This window comes from Ascaphus truei, unplaced genomic scaffold (assembly GCF_040206685.1).
Source record: "Ascaphus truei isolate aAscTru1 unplaced genomic scaffold, aAscTru1.hap1 HAP1_SCAFFOLD_358, whole genome shotgun sequence".
In the NCBI taxonomy this organism is placed as follows: Eukaryota; Metazoa; Chordata; class Amphibia; order Anura; family Ascaphidae; genus Ascaphus; species Ascaphus truei.
The window spans coordinates 236,085-251,019 of NW_027456596.1; the positions used below are offsets into that span (position 1 = coordinate 236,085).

Genomic DNA, 14,935 nt, shown 5'->3' on the forward strand with positions numbered 1-14,935 from the left:
TCTGGCTTTAAAAAAATAATTTTAAATCTGTTTTTTAAAGTCTTTAATCCCCAAGATGTTACCCTTTAAGTACGTTGCTGCCTCCGTCTCTTTGTGGTATTAGAAAGAACTCCTCCATTAATTACAGCTGTTATCAACTTAGCAGTGGAATCAGCTTTCTTAGTAAGATTTAACCCCTTTTAAAGAGGCAGTCCAAGCCGCAGTTATAAAAATATATATATATTTATTTTTTTGTTTTGTTTAAATATATGTGTCCTTTGAAGACCTTTTTATTGAAAACTAATGACCTAAGCTGCCAATCAATTTGTTCTCCCATAATCAATCAGCAAAGATCCTGCTTCCCAGGGCTCTCTAAATGGCTGCTTTTCAGTTTCAATCAATCCTTCAGTCAGTGTAACTCAGCAGCTTACAATGTATTCTTATATTGCTAAGGTAACATTATCTAATGTTACAGTTCGCAGCTCTAACTGCTGGAAACATTGGCAGAAAATTATCCCAAACAGGAAAGTGTTGCAAAGATCTTGCACTGCTGGGGAGGTGTGCTAAACCTGCTATAGAAATCAGAGGATGCTCAGTATATTAAAAATGGCATTAAGAGTTGGATAAAATGAAAAGCTACACACAAGGCAAACTCCCGCACCACCGCCACAATATGAACCACGTTGAGGTGCTTACTAGGTAAGGGATTGGAGTATACAGAAGAAAAGGAACCTAGTATACTAGCACTCAGTCAAACTAAATGTATAATGATATAGTTAAAATACTTTATTGGTAAACAATGAAAATAAAAAAATGGGCTTTAAAATAACAGTATGTCAAACAGCACGTGACTGTGATCATTCGTAACTTTACTAGAGGTGGTTAAGTAGTGTATACATATGGAGATCCTTGATAGATATTCAGGATCCGATGCTATGTATATAGCCTCCTATGTATATGGAGATAAGTCCGTGATGTATCCACCACACAGATGTTGTCAGTCCTGATGTATGTTCTCAGAGCGTGTGTTGATAAGCGCTCTGAATCAAGGTGACATATATATGATACTAGCTGATATACCCGGCGTTGCCCGGGATGTAAATGCGTAATAGGGAGTATTATTTATAAATGGTGGAACAATAGGTGAGTATTTGTTGGAAAGGTTGGATAATAATGTTGAACAGAAAGATGGAAGAAAATGTAATACGATGTTGTTTAAAAATGGTTTATTGTAAACACACCACAGTACAATGTATATTTTGGTGACATAACAGATGTAAAAATGTGAGGCGTGTGTCCTGCTAGGGTGTGAGGCGGCAGGTGGCGCGTGGGTTGTGAGAGCGGTCTGTGAGTGGGGGGTCCAGCTAGGGTGTGAGGCGGCGGGTGGCGCGTGGGTTGTGAGTGCTGTCTGTGAGTGGGGGTCCTGCTAGGGTGTGAGGCGGCGGGTGGCGCGTGGGTTGTGAGTGCTGTCTGTGAGTGGGGGTCCTGCTAGGGTGTGAGGCGGCGGGGTGGCGCGTGGGTTGTGAGTGCTGTCTGTGAGTGGGGGTCCTGCTAGGGGTGTGAGGCGGCAGGTGGCGCGTGGGTTGTGAGTGCTGTCTGTGAGTGGGGGTTCTGCTAGGGTGTGAGGCGGCGGGGTGGCACATGGTTTGTGAGTGCTGTCTGTGAGTGAGGTCCTGCTAGGGTGTGAGGCGGCGGGTGGCGCGTGGGTTGTGAGTGCTGTCTGTGAGTGGGGGTCCTGCTAGGGTGTGAGGCGGTGGGTCAGTGATGTCGGTGCGTAGGGGCGGGAGGCAGCAGGTGTGTGTGTGGCGGCAGGTATGTGTCGAGTGTGGCGGGGTGTCTGTTGAGTGCGTGCAGCGCCTGTGAGGCGGCGGGTGAAAGGCAGAGGCGGGGGCGGGGAGTAGAAGGGTGGGTGAAAGGCAGAGGCGGGCGGGGCGCGAAAGCAGAGGCGGGAAGGCAGGGGTGGGTAGGCGGGAAGGCGGGCAAGAAGGCGAAGGGTGGTGGGAAGGGGTGGAGGAGGGGGTGGGTGGGGGTAAGGGGGTGGGAGGGGGGTAAGGGGGGGGGGGAGGGGGGGGGGTGGGAGGGGGGGGGGTGAGAGGGGGGGAGGGGGGTGGGAGGGGGGAAGGGGGATAGGAGGGGGGGAAGGGGGATAGGAGGGGGGAAGGGGGGTGGGGGGGGGGGAGGGGGGGGGTGGGAGGGGGGGGTGAGAGGGGGGGAGGGGGGTGGGAGGGGGGAAGGGGGATAGGAGGGGGGGAAGGGGGATAGGAGGGGGGAAGGGGGGGTGGGGGGTGGGAGGGGGGGTGGGAGGGAGGAAGGGGGGGGGGGTGGGAGGGGGGAAGGGGGGGTGGGGGGTGGGAGGGGGGAAGGGGGTGGGAGGGGGGTGGGGGGTGGGAGGGAAAGGGGAGCGGAGGGTGGGAGGGAAAGGGGAGCGGAGGGGTGGGAGGGAAAGGGGAGCGGAGGGTGGGAGGGAAAGGGGAGCGGAGGGTGGGAGGGAAAGGGGAGCGGAGGGGGGGAGGGAAAGGGGAGCGGAGGGGGGGAGGGAAAGGGGAGCGGAGGGGGGGGGAGGGAAAGGGGAGCGGATGGGGGGGAGGGAAAGGGGAGCGGATGGGGGGGAGGGAAAGGGGAGCGGATGGGGGGGGAGGGAAAGGGGAGCGGATGGGGGGGGAGGGAAAGGGGAGCGGATGGGGGGGAGGGAAAGGGGAGCGGAGGGGGGGGAGGGAAAGGGGAGCGGATGGGGGGGAGGGAAAGGGGGAGCGGATGGGGGGGAGGGAAAGGGGAGCGGATGGGGGGGAGGGAAAGGGGAGCGGATGGGGGGGAGGGAAAGGGGGAGCGGATGGGGGGGGGAGGGGGGGGGAGGGGGGGGAGGGGGGAGGGAGGGGGGAGGAGGGGGGGAGGGGGGGGGAGGGAGGAAGGGGGAGCGGAGGGGGGGGAGGGGAAAGGGGAGCGGAGGGGGGGGAGGGAAAGGGGAGCGGATGGGGGGAGGGAAAGGGGAGCGGAGGGGGGGAGGAAAGGGGAGCGGAGGGGGGGAGGAAAGGGGGAGCGGAGGGGGGGAGGAAAGGGGAGCGGAGGGGGGGAGGAAAGGGTGAGCGGAGGGGGGGGAGGAAAGGGGAGCGGAGGGGGGGGAGGAAAGGGGGAGCGGAGGGGGGGAGGAAAGGGGAGCGGAGGGGGGGAGGAAAGGGGAGCGGAGGGGGGGAGGAAAGGGGAGCGGAGGGGGGGAGGAAAGGGGAGCGGAGGGGGGGAGGAAAGGGGAGCGGAGGGGGGGAGGAAAGGGGAGCGGAGGGGGGGAGGAAAGGGGAGCGGAGGGGGGGAGGAAAGGGGAGCGGAGGGGGGGAGGAAAGGGGAGCGGAGGGGGGGAGGAAAGGGGAGCGGAGGGGGGGAGGAAAGGGGAGCGGAGGGGGGGGAGGAAAGGGGAGCGGAGAGGGGGGGAGGAAAGGGGAGCGGAGGGGGGGAGGAAAGGGGAGCGGAGGGGGGGAGGAAAGGGGAGCGGAGGGGGGGAGGAAAGGGGAGCGAGGGGGGGAGGAAAGGGGAGCGGAGGGGGGAGGAAAGGGGAGCGGAGGGGGAGGAGGAAAGGGGAGCGGAGGGAGGGGAGGAAAGGGGAGCGGAGGGGGGGGAAAGGGGAGCGGAGGGGGGGGAAAGGGGAGCGGAGGGGGGGGAAAGGGGAGCGGAGGGGGGGGGAAAGGGGAGCGGAGGGGGGGGGAAAGGGGAGCGGAGGGGGGGGAAAGGGGAGCGGAGGGGGGGGGGAAAGGGGAGCGGAGGGGGGGGGGAAAGGGGAGCGGAGGGGGGGGGGAAAGGGGAGCGGAGGGGGGGGGAAAGGGGAGCGGAGGGGGGGGAAAGGGGGAGCGGAGGGGGGGGAAAGGGGAGCGGAGGGGGGGGGAAAGGGGAGCGGAGGGGGGGGGAAAGGGGAGCGGAGGGGGGGGGAAAGGGGAGCGGAGGGGGGGGGGAAAGGGGAGCGGAGGGGGGGGGAAAGGGGGAGCGGAGGGGGGGGGAAAGGGGAGCGGAGGGGGGGGAAAGGGGAGCGGAGGGGGGGGGAAAGGGGAGCGGAGGGGGGGGAAAGGGGAGCGGAGGGGGGGGGGAAAGGGGAGGGGGGGGGGAAAGGGAGGGGGGGGGGAAAGGGGGAGGGGGGGGGGAAAGGAGGGGGGGGGGGAAAGGGGAGGGGGGGGGGGAAAGGGGAGGGGGGGGGGAAAGGGGAGGGGGGGGGAAAGGGGAGCGGAGGGGGGGGGGAAAGGGGAGCGGAGGGGGGGGGGAAAGGGGAGCGGAGGGGGGGGGAAAGGGGAGCGGAGGGGGGGGGGAAAGGGGGAGCGGAGGGGGGGGGGGAAAGGGGAGCGGAGGGGGGGGGGGAAAGGGGAGCGGAGGGGGGGGGGGAAAGGGGAGCGGAGGGGGGGGGGAAAGGGGAGGGGGGGGGGGGAAAGGGGAGCGGAGGGGGGGGAAAGGGGAGGGGGGGGGAAAGGGGAGCGGAGGGAGGGGGGGGGAAAGGGGAGCGGAGGGGGGGGGAAAGGGGAGCGGGGGGGGGGGGAAAGGGGAGCGGAGGGGGGGGGGGAAAGGGGAGCGGAGGGGGGGGGAAAGGGGAGCGGAGGGGGGGGGAAAGGGGGTAGGGGAAAGGGGAGAGGGGGGGGAAAGGGGAGCGGAGGGGGGGGGAAAGGGGAGCGGAGGGGGGGGGAAGGGGAGTGGAGGGGGGGGGGAAAGGGGAGTGGGGGGGGGAAAGGGGAGTGGGGGGGGGGAAAGGGGAGTGGGGGGGGGAAAGGGGAGTGGGGGGGGGAAAGGGGAGTGGGGGGGGGAAAAGGAGTGGGGGGAGTGGGGGGGGGAGTGGGGGGGGAAGTGGGGGGGAGTGGGGGGGGGAAGGGGGGGAGTGGGGGGGGGGAGTGGGGAGGGGGGAGGGGGAGTGGGGGGGAGTGGGGGGGAGTGGGGGGGGAAGGGGGAGAAAGGGGAGTGAGGGGGGAAGGGGAGCGGGGGGGGTGGGAAAGGGGAGCGGGGGGGTGGGAAAGGGGAGCGGAGGGGGGGGAAAGGGGAGCGGAGGGGGGGGGAAAGGGGAGCGGAGGGGGGGGAAAGGGGAGCGGAGGGGGGGGGGAAAGGGGAGCGGAGGGGGGGGGAAAGGGGAGCGGAGGGGGGGGGGAAAGGGGAGCGGAGGGGGGGGGGAAAGGGGAGCGGAGGGGGGGGGGAAAGGGGAGCGGAGGGGGGGGGGAAAGGGGAGCGGGAGGGGGGGGAAAGGGGAGCGGAGGGGGGGGGGGAAAGGGGAGCGGAGGGGGGGGGAAAGGGGAGCGGAGGGGGGGGGAAAGGGGGAGCGGAGGGGGGGAAAGGGAGCGGAGGGGGGGGAAAGGGAGTGGGGGGGGAAGGGAGTGGGGGGGGGGAAGGGAGTGGGGGGGGGGAAGGGAGTGGGGGAGGGGGGGGAAAGGGGAGTGGAGGGGGGGGGAAGGGGAGTGGGGGGGAAGGGGAGTGGGGGAGGGGGGGAAAGGGGAGTGGGGGTGGGAAAGGGGAGTGGGGGGGGGAAAGGGGAGTGGGGGGGAAAGGGGAGTGGGGGGGGGGGAAGGGGAGTGGGGGGGGGGAAAGGGGAGTGGGGGGGGGGGAAAGGGGAGTGGGGGAGGGGGGGGGGGAAAGGGGAGTGGGGGAGGGGGGGGGGAAGGGGAGTGGGGGAGGGGGGGGGAAGGGGAGTGGGGGAGGGGGGGGGGAAGGGGAGTGGGGGAGGGGGGGGAAGGGGAGTGGGGGAGGGGGGGGAAGGGGAGTGGGGAGTGGGGGAGGGGGGGAAAGGGGAGTGGGGGGGGGGGAAGGGGAGTGGGGGGGGGAAAGGGGAGTGGGGGGGGGAAAGGGGAGGGGGGGGGAAAGGGGAGTGGGGGGGGGGAAAGGGGAGGGGGGGGAAAGGGGAGTGGGGGGAGGGGGGGGGAAGGGGAGTGGGGGAGGGAGGGGGGAAGGGGAGTGGGGGAGGGGGGGGGAGGGGAGTGGGGGGGGGGGAAAGGGGAGTGGGGGGGGGAAAGGGGAGTGGGGGGGGGAAAGGGGAGTGGGGGGGGGGAAAGGGGAGTGGGGGAGGGGGGGGAAAAGGGGAGTGGGGGAGAAAGGGGAGTGGGGGAGGAGGGGGGAAAGGGGAGTGGGGGAGGAGGGGGGAAAGGGGGAGTGGGGGAGGAGGGGGGAAAGGGGAGTGGGGGAGGAGGGGGGAAAGGGGAGTGGGGGAGGAGGGGGGAAAGGGGAGTGGGGGAGGAGGGGGGGAAAGGGGAGCGGAGGAGGGGGGGGAAAGGGGAGCGGAGGGGGGGGGAAAGGGGAGCGGAGGGGGGGGAAAGGGAGTGGGGGGGGAAGGGAGTGGGGGGGGGGGGAAGGGAGTGGGGGGGGAAGGGAGTGGGGGGGGAAAGGGGGGGGAAAGGGGGGGGAAAGGGGAGCGGAGGGGGGGAAAGGGAGTGGGGGGGAAGGGAGTGGGGGGGGGAAGGGAGTGGGGGGGGGAAAGGGGGGGGGAAGGGAGTGGGGGGGGGAAAGGGGGGGGGAAAGGGGAGCGGAGGGGGGGAAAGGGAGTGGGGGGGGGGAAGGGAGTGGGGGGGGGAAGGGAGTGGGGGGGGGGGAAGGGAGTGGGGGGGGGGGAAGGGAGTGGGGGGGGGGAAGGGAGTGGGGGAGGGGGGGGAAAGGGGAGTGGGGGAGGGGGGGGGGAAAGGGGAGTGGGGGAGGGGGGGGAAAGGGGAGTGGGGGAGGGGGGGGAAAGGGGAGTGGGGGAGGGGGGGGAGTGGGGGGAGGGGGGGGAAAGGGGAGTGGGGGAGGGGGGGAAAGGGGAGTGGGGGAGGGGGGGAAAGGGGAGTGGGGGAGGGGGGGAAAGGGGAGTGGGGGAGGGGGGGGAAAGGGGAGTGGGGGTGGGAAAGGGGAGTGGGGGGGGAAAGGGGAGTGGGGGGGGGGGGGAAAGGGGAGTGGGGGGGGGGGGGGAAAGGGGAGTGGGGGGGGAAAGGGGAGTGGGGGGGGGAAAGGGGAGTGGGGGGGGGAAAGGGGAGTGGGGGAGGGGGGGGGAAGGGGAGTGGGGGAGGGGGGGTGAAGGGGAGTGGGGGAGGGGGGGAAGGGGAATGGGGGGGAAGGGGAGTGGGGGAGGGGGGGGGAAAGGGGAGTGGGGGGGGGGAAAGGGGAGTGGGGGGGGGGAAAGGGGGAGTGGGGGGGGGGAAAGGGGAGTGGGGGAAAGGGGAGTGGGGGAGGGGGGGGGAAGGGGAGTGGGGGAGGGGGGAAGGGGAGTGGGGGAGGGGGGGGAAGGGGAGTGGGGGAGGGGGGGAAAGGGGAGTGGGGGAGGGGGGGAAAGGGGAGTGGGGGGGGGGAAAGGGGAGTGGGGGGGGAAAGGGGAGTGGGGGGGGGGAAAGGGGAGTGGGGGAGGGGGGGGAAAGGGGAGTGGGGGAGGGGGGGGAAAGGGGAGTGGGGGAGGGGGGGGAAAGGGGAGTGGGGGAGGAAAGGGGAGTGGGGGAGGAGGGGGGAAAGGGGAGTGGGGGAGGAGGGGTGAAAGGGGAGTGGGGGAGGAGGGGGGAAAGGGGAGTGGGGGAGGAGGGGGGAAAGGGGAGTGGGGGGAGGGGGGGGAAAGGGGAGTGGGGGGAGGGGGGGGGAAAGTGGAGTGGGGGAGGGGGGGGAAGGGGAGTGGGGGAGGGGGGAAGGGGAGGGGGGAAGGGGAGTGGGGGAGGGGGAAAGGGGAGTGGGGGGGGGGGGAAAGGGGAGTGGGGGGGGGGGAAAGGGGAGTGGGGGGGGGGGGAAAGGGGAGTGGGGTGGGGGGGAAAGGGGAGTGGGGAGTGGGAGGGAGGGGGGGGGGGAAAGGGGAGTGGGGGAGGGGGGGGGAAAGGGGAGTGGGGGAGGGGGGGGGAAAGGGGAGTGGGGGAGGGGGGGGGAAAGGGGAGTGGGGGGGGGGGGAAAGGGGAGTGGGGGGGGGGGAAAGGGGAGTGGGGGGGGGGGGGAAAGGGGAGTGGGGGGGGGGGAAGGGGAGTGGGAGTGGGGGAGGGGGGGGGAAAGGGGAGTGGGGGAGGGGGGGGGAAAGGGGAGTGGGGGAGGGGGGGGGGAAAGGGGAGTGGGGGAGGGGGGGGGGAAAGGGGAGTGGGGGGAGGGGGGGGGGGGAAGGGGAGTGGGGGAGGGGGGGGGAAGGGGAGTGGGGGGTGGGGGAGGGGGGGAAGGGGAGTGGGGGAGGGGGGAAAGGGGAGGGGAGTGGGGGAGGGGGGGAAAGGGGAGTGAGGGGGGGGGAAAGGGGAGTGAGGGGGGGGAAAGGGGAGTGAGGGGGGGGAAAGGGGAGTGGGGGAGGGGGGTAGGAAAGGGGAGTAGGGGAGTGGGGGAGGGGGGTGGAGAGCAGTGGGCATATGTATTGTTATAATTTATGTATGTGCATGCCCCCCCCCCCCTCCGGGCGTCCGTCCCCCCGCTGGTTCGGCGGGTGGTCGCTCCCTCGTTCCCCGTGACTCGCCCCCCCCCCCCCGTTACCCGTGATTTGCGGCTCGCCCCCCCCCCCCCCCGTTCCTCGTGACTCGCGCCCCCCCCGTTCCTCGTGACTCGCGCTCCCCCCCCCCCCCGTTCCTTGTGACTCGCACTCCCTGTGACTCGCGCTCCCCCCCCCCCCCCGGCGCCCGCTTTCCCCCGATGTGCCGTCCGGCTGAGTGAGGCGTGTGCAGGCGGCGGCAGGAAGCGCCCTGTGTGGGGCCTGTGTGCCGGTGCAGGGCGGCGCACGTGATGGGGGGGGGGACGGGACGGACAGAGGGGGGGGACGGGACGGACAGAGGGGGGGGGGGGACGGACAGAGGGGGGGGGGGACGGACAGAGGGGGGGGGGGACGGACAGAGGGGGGGGGGGGGACGGACAGAGGGGGGGGGGGACAGAGGGGGGAGGGGGGACAGAGGGGGCGGGAGGGGAGGGGGGGGTGGTGTGTGTGTGTGTGTGTCCTGTCTGTCTATCTGTGTCCTGTCTGTGTATCTCAGTGTGTGTGTGTGTGTGTGTGTGTGTGTGTGTCTCATTGTGTGTGTGTGTGTGTGTCCTGTCTGTGTGTGTGTGTCCTGTCTGTGTGTGTGTGTCCTGTCTGTGTATCTCAGTGTGTGTGTGTATCTGTGTGTGTCTCAGTGTGTGTGTATCTTTGTGTGTCTCAGTGTCCTGCCTGTGTGTGTCTCCGTGTGTGTGTGTGTGTGTGTGTGTGTGTATCTCTGTGTGAGTGTATGTGTGTGTCCGGCCAATGAGAGGTGTGCGGGGGAGGGCCAAGGGAGCCAATGAGATTGCCGCTAGGGACACGGGGAGGGACACAGGGAGACACATACAGACCCGGACACATAGGACACTTTCAGAAATATATAGTAGATGTAGGTATAGCATCTAAGTGAAGCAAGGCAGGAATCAATGTGTGACCATATGTTAATGTGTGTCCGCTGTATAAATCCTAATCAAACACTAGAAGCTGCTTAATGTTGAGGAGGCACTCTATAAGTATAACCCATGGATCCTAATGGAACAAGTCTATAGGTAAGTACTCAATATAAGGATTGATGCAATCGCCCTTGATAGTGTACCTAAGACGGCGTTATAGCCCTGGTAGTGTAGACAAACAATGGCTTGGCTACGGGGCTAGTGAAGGGAATACTCGTGCATCCTCAGTGTGGTCATAGGCAGCTATCCGTGTATGTCCTCTGCACAGGATATATATTGGCTGCAATGGTATAGAAAGCGTACAGTATATCATTAATCCATACAGACCCCCATGTAAAGGGAAATGTTTGTTGGTAAATGCATACACCCATATACTGCCAGACTATGTGGGAGGTATGAACAGGTAATGATATAGATCTTCAACATGCGGTAGATATAGTTGCAGTGGTAAGTATATTGTATACCAATACCCATATACACCCAGCCAGTCATGGAAGGGTTAAAGGGTAATCTGCAATAGAAACACTCCTGAATGACTGATCCGTAAGGTTATTCATGGACAGAGATCTTTGAAGGGATATGGCCCTCCCGTCAGCCCAAATAGCACATAGAAATCATGTTTGTCCAGCAGGAGATCCTCAATAGGATAAGAGTTTCAAATGATATGGGCTAATTGTGCTAAAGGTCACTTGGAGGATCAGTTAACTGGTGCTTCTAACAAACCAGCATGTAAACAGCTGATTGAGGCAGAGCCCGGGCGGCAGGTAGCTATCACGTGGTGAGGTATTGTATAAACTGATAGCCCCCACGGACCCCCTAATCAGCAGGTAAGTGCTAGATCACACACTTAAAACAGATGGGACACATACATAGATATCTGGCAATGCATTGTCCCCTACATCAGCGCTGATCATTAGTACATCAGCGCTGATCATTAGTATATCAGCGCTGATCATTAGTATATCAGCGCTGATCATTAGTATATCAGCGCTGATCATTAGTATATCAGCGCTGATGTGCTCGAGGACAAGCCTAAGGCTAAGGCCCCGGTCTCTCCGCTGTAACGCGCGCCCGCGCTTTTGGCGGCGCGTTCAGCCGATTCCCCGGTCTGCAGCTCACTGCAGGAGGAGAAACCGGGGGGGGGGGGGGGCGTGGCGGAGGAGTGACGGGGGCGCGGCCATGACGTCACCCAGCAGGTTTGCCCTCATTGGCTGAACCGCCGGGGGCGTGCCTAATCGCTCAACGCGAGTCCTGCTCTCAATTCTATTGAGAGCAGGAGTAGCTCTCGCGTGAGCGCTGCGGCCCCTCCTCGCAGCGGGCCTGGCGCCATTGCGGGGAGGGCTCTCGTGCGCACAGCGTCCGCCACAGCGGACGCTGTTGTAGGCACGGGGGCAAGGCCTAACTGTGTGGTAGAGCGAAAACGGCCCCTATAATACTGTAAGATCCTACAGTGTAATTCTCACACGTAGGAGCAAAGTTTCACACCACACGCGGGGCGCTGAGAGTACCGCAGCTTGGAACAGCGCCAACAATGCAGCAAATGATCCCAAACAGGAAAGTGTTGCAAAGATCTTGCACTGCTGGGGAGGTGTGCTAAACCTGCTATAGGAATCAAAGGATGCTCAGTATATTAAAAATGGCATTAAGAGTTGGATAAAATGAAAAACATTATTTAAGTATTTGCTAAAACGACAGATCTGAGTTTTGTTTTTTGTTTTTTAAACCGCACATGTAGGATATAGCATGGATTGTTTCTTTAAAGCAACTGTCGTATTTATTGTCATGCTGTTAAAAAATGAATACTTCTTGTATCTGAGGACTGACACTCAGCAGAAGACATTAGCTAAAGACTGTAAAAACCCTCCAGGTGTTGACCCGGTCAAATTAAAAAAAAATCCTTTTTACGATTCTTAACCGCTCTGTTTACGGTGTTACTATCCTCCGTTCACTTTCATCCTAAGGGACTAGCCCTAAAAAATGGGTTAAAAAACCCCCAGAGAACATTAAATCTGCCTTTTCAATCACCAATGGCAAAGCATGCCGAGGAGCCCGGGACTGAGTGAGATTACAGGGCAATCCCACTGCACGCAGAGCAGTCCCACCGCACGCAGGGCAGTCCCACCGCACGCAGGGCAGTCCCACCGCACGCAGGGCAGTCCCACCGCACGCAGGGCAGTCCCACCGCACGCAGGGCAGTCCCACCGCACGCAGGGCAGTCCCACCGCACGCAGGGCAGTCCCACCGCACGCAGGGCAGTCCCACCGCACGCAGGGCAGTCCCACCGCACGCAGGGCAGTCCCACCGCACGCAGGGCAGTCCCACCGCACGCAGGGCAGTCCCACCGCACGGAGGGCAGTCCCACAGCACGCAGGGCAGTCCCACCGCACGCAGGGCAGTCCCACCGCACGCAGGGCAGTCCCACAGCACGCAGGGCAGTCCCACCGCACGCAGGGCAGTCCCACCGCACGGAGGGCAGTCCCACCGCACGCAGGGCAGTCCCACCACACGCAGGGCAGTCCCACCGCACGGAGGGCAGTCCCACCGCACGCAGGGCAGTCCCACAACACGCAGGGCAGTCCCACCGCACGCAGGGCAGTCCCACCGCACGCAGGGCAGTCCCACCGCACGGAGGGCAGTCCCACCGCACGCAGGGCAGTCCCACAACACGCAGGGCAGTCCCACCGCACGCAGGGCAGTCCCACCGCACGCAGGGCAGTCCCACCGCACGCAGGGCAGTCCCACAGCACGCAGGGCAGTCCCACAACACGCAGGGCAGTCCCACAACACGCAGGGCAGTCCCACAACACGCAGGGCAGTCCCACAACACGCAGGGCAGTCCCACGGCACGCAGGGCAGTCCCACGGCACGCAGGGCAGTCCCACGGCACACAGGGCAGTCCCACGGCACATACAGGGCAGTCCCACCGCACGCAGGGCAGTCCCACCACACGCAGGGCAGTCCCACGGCATACAGGGCAGTCCCACCACACGCAGGGCAGTCCCACGGCATACAGGGCAGTCCCACGGCACACGCAGGGCAGTCCCACGGCACACAGGGCAGTCCCACCGCAGGCAGGGCAGTCCCACCGCACACAGGGCAGTCCCACGGCACGCAGGGCAGTCCCACCACACGCAGGGCAGTCCCACCACACGCAGGGCAGTCCCACGGCACACAGGGCAGTCCCACGGCACACAGGGCAGTCCCACTGCACACATCATGGGACTGGTCAATGTTTTATAGCCATTCCGGTTTAGGTGGTTTGTTATTGTACCTTCTCTTGGATAATAACTGCTCAATACATGTGAACAGTTTTAACCCTTAAAGCAGCGGTCATCCATGCAGCTTCTTATTGGTCTCGGGCCATTTAAAAAGTTGTAATCCAAACAATTCACTACGTGTGTGTTTCTTTTTTTTAATAAATCAGTTCTGTAATATTCGATAATGTAGTAAGTATTTTCTTTTTATTCAACTTTTGCTGCTATTTGTAATTAGTTTTAATACGCTGAGCATCCTTTGATTTCTAGAGCAGCTTTTAGCCCACTTCCCCAGCAGTGCAAGATCTTTGTAACACTTTCCTGTTTCTGTTAATTTGATGCCAATGTTCCCAGCAGTTTGAGCTGCAAACTGTAACTATCAGGCAAAAATAGTCCAAAGACCAAGTCTAGGGCTCCAAAAAAGCAATCCCAACAGTATGTTTAAGACACTGTATGTTTGAATCCAGAAACACTACAGTAATATCCAATTCCTTAAATCTTGAATAGAAAAGGTATCCTTAGCAGCTCCACTTATGATTGATGTAATTAATAAGTCTCCTAAGACTTATACATGTAAAAGAAAATGGTGCCTGGCTGGTTCTGCTCTGTTAGGCCTGGGACATAGTGGTGTGAGCAAGGCTGAGCCGCGCTCACACTCGGCACTGAGCCCCTGCAGCCGCAATGAGAGCGTCTTTAGCAGGGGCTCACACACGCGTCCGCACGCTTGGGGAAGCGTGTGTCTCACGAAGGTTTCAAATTTGGCGCTCGCCGGAGCGCAGGGCCGGTCACGTGAGCAGTTTGCCCAATGAGGGCGAACCAGCTGCGTGACGTCACTGACCCGCCCCCGACACGCCCACGGACGGCGCGCTGTGTAAGGCCAGGGAAAGCACCGCTTTCCCTGAGCCTCAGCACGCCTCCGCACTGATTAAACCAGTATGTCCCAGGCCTTACCAGGCCTTAGAGAGCTTTCATAAATCAGCTATAAATGTCCACATAGAAAGGCACCTAGTTAACTTCCTAAATCAATAACTGTAGACTTGCTGGTCCCCCTATATATCAGAGACTATATCCGCAAACATTGCAAAGTGAAGACTCACGGTTGTGAAAGGGTGCATCAGTCCCACCCTGCTCCCGTGGGTGGTTGCAAGGCACCTTTGGCGTGCGGTTCGCTGTGTAGGCTGTCTCGTTTTTTTCCCGGACTCCCATCTGGTAAAAAAATCTGTGTGTGTATATATATATATATATATATATATATATATATATATATATATATATATGTATGTATGTATGTATGTATGTATGTATGTATGTATGTATGTATGTATGTATGTATGTATGTATGTATGTATATATATATATATATATATATATATATATATATATATATATATATATATATATATTGGTTGATAAACCACCAAAAAATCTACTCGCCACACAAAAAAATCTACTCGCCACCTAGTACCAAACGTATGCTGCTTGGACCAATAGTTGCTCGCCACGATGTTAAATCCACTCGCCCGGGGCGAGCAAATGTATAGGTTTTTCGAACACTATATATATATATATATATATTTTTTTTTTTTTTTTTTACATGCCCTTTGCATTACCTCTTTGTACAGAAGAGATACCGGTATCACCTTCAGATGTACATATCTCGGGCCGCAGGCGGTCGCTGGAGCTGAAATGTAATGTGGTTCAGCTCCGGAGACCATGTAGAAAGAGAGAGGTGAATCCGGAGCGACAGCGAACAGCCCAATGACGTCAGAATCCGAATTTCTGACGTCATTGGGCTGTTCGCTGTCGCTCCGGATTCACCTTTCCCTTTCTACATGATCTCTCTGCCGGATGCACGCTGTAGGATCCATTGCTGAGGAATCGTTGGACCCAGGACGGAAGAGCTGACAGGGGTAAGATTGCCGTTTTGCCCCTGAGCCCCAACCTTTATAGTGGGTCTCCACATATCCTCTCAATCTCCTCCCAGCCCTGCACATTTAGTGCGTTCCATTATCCAGCGTTAGACGCAGGAGCGCATGACAGTCACACATCCCCCAGCTCCGGAGACCCCCTGATTAAAACCTAGAGGGGAATCTATCACTATCTATGTATATTATTACAGAGATGGAATCCATGTAAATAGATGCATACTGGGGCTCATGTACGTACAGTATGAAGGTTTCACACATGACGCATAATTTGTTGTTTGAATTTTGACGCATTGAGTCATGTTGAATACCTGACTAATACACTTTAAATGAAACAGAATTGTGCATTTTGTTCCATATACATAGTGTTGGGCAAATATAACTTTTTAGTATTATTTAGCATTTCCACACTGAAAATCATACATGTTTATAACCTACAATATATAATTA

The 14,935-nt window shown here is 61.3% G+C and overlaps 1 protein-coding gene across 2 annotated transcripts in view; it reads left to right on the plus strand.

The window, feature by feature from the left end:
* LOC142483699 (C-signal-like) overlaps positions 1–14,935 on the plus strand; it is a 55,488-nt gene that overhangs the window by 427 nt on the left and 40,126 nt on the right. The gene's annotated exons all lie outside the window — the stretch shown is intronic.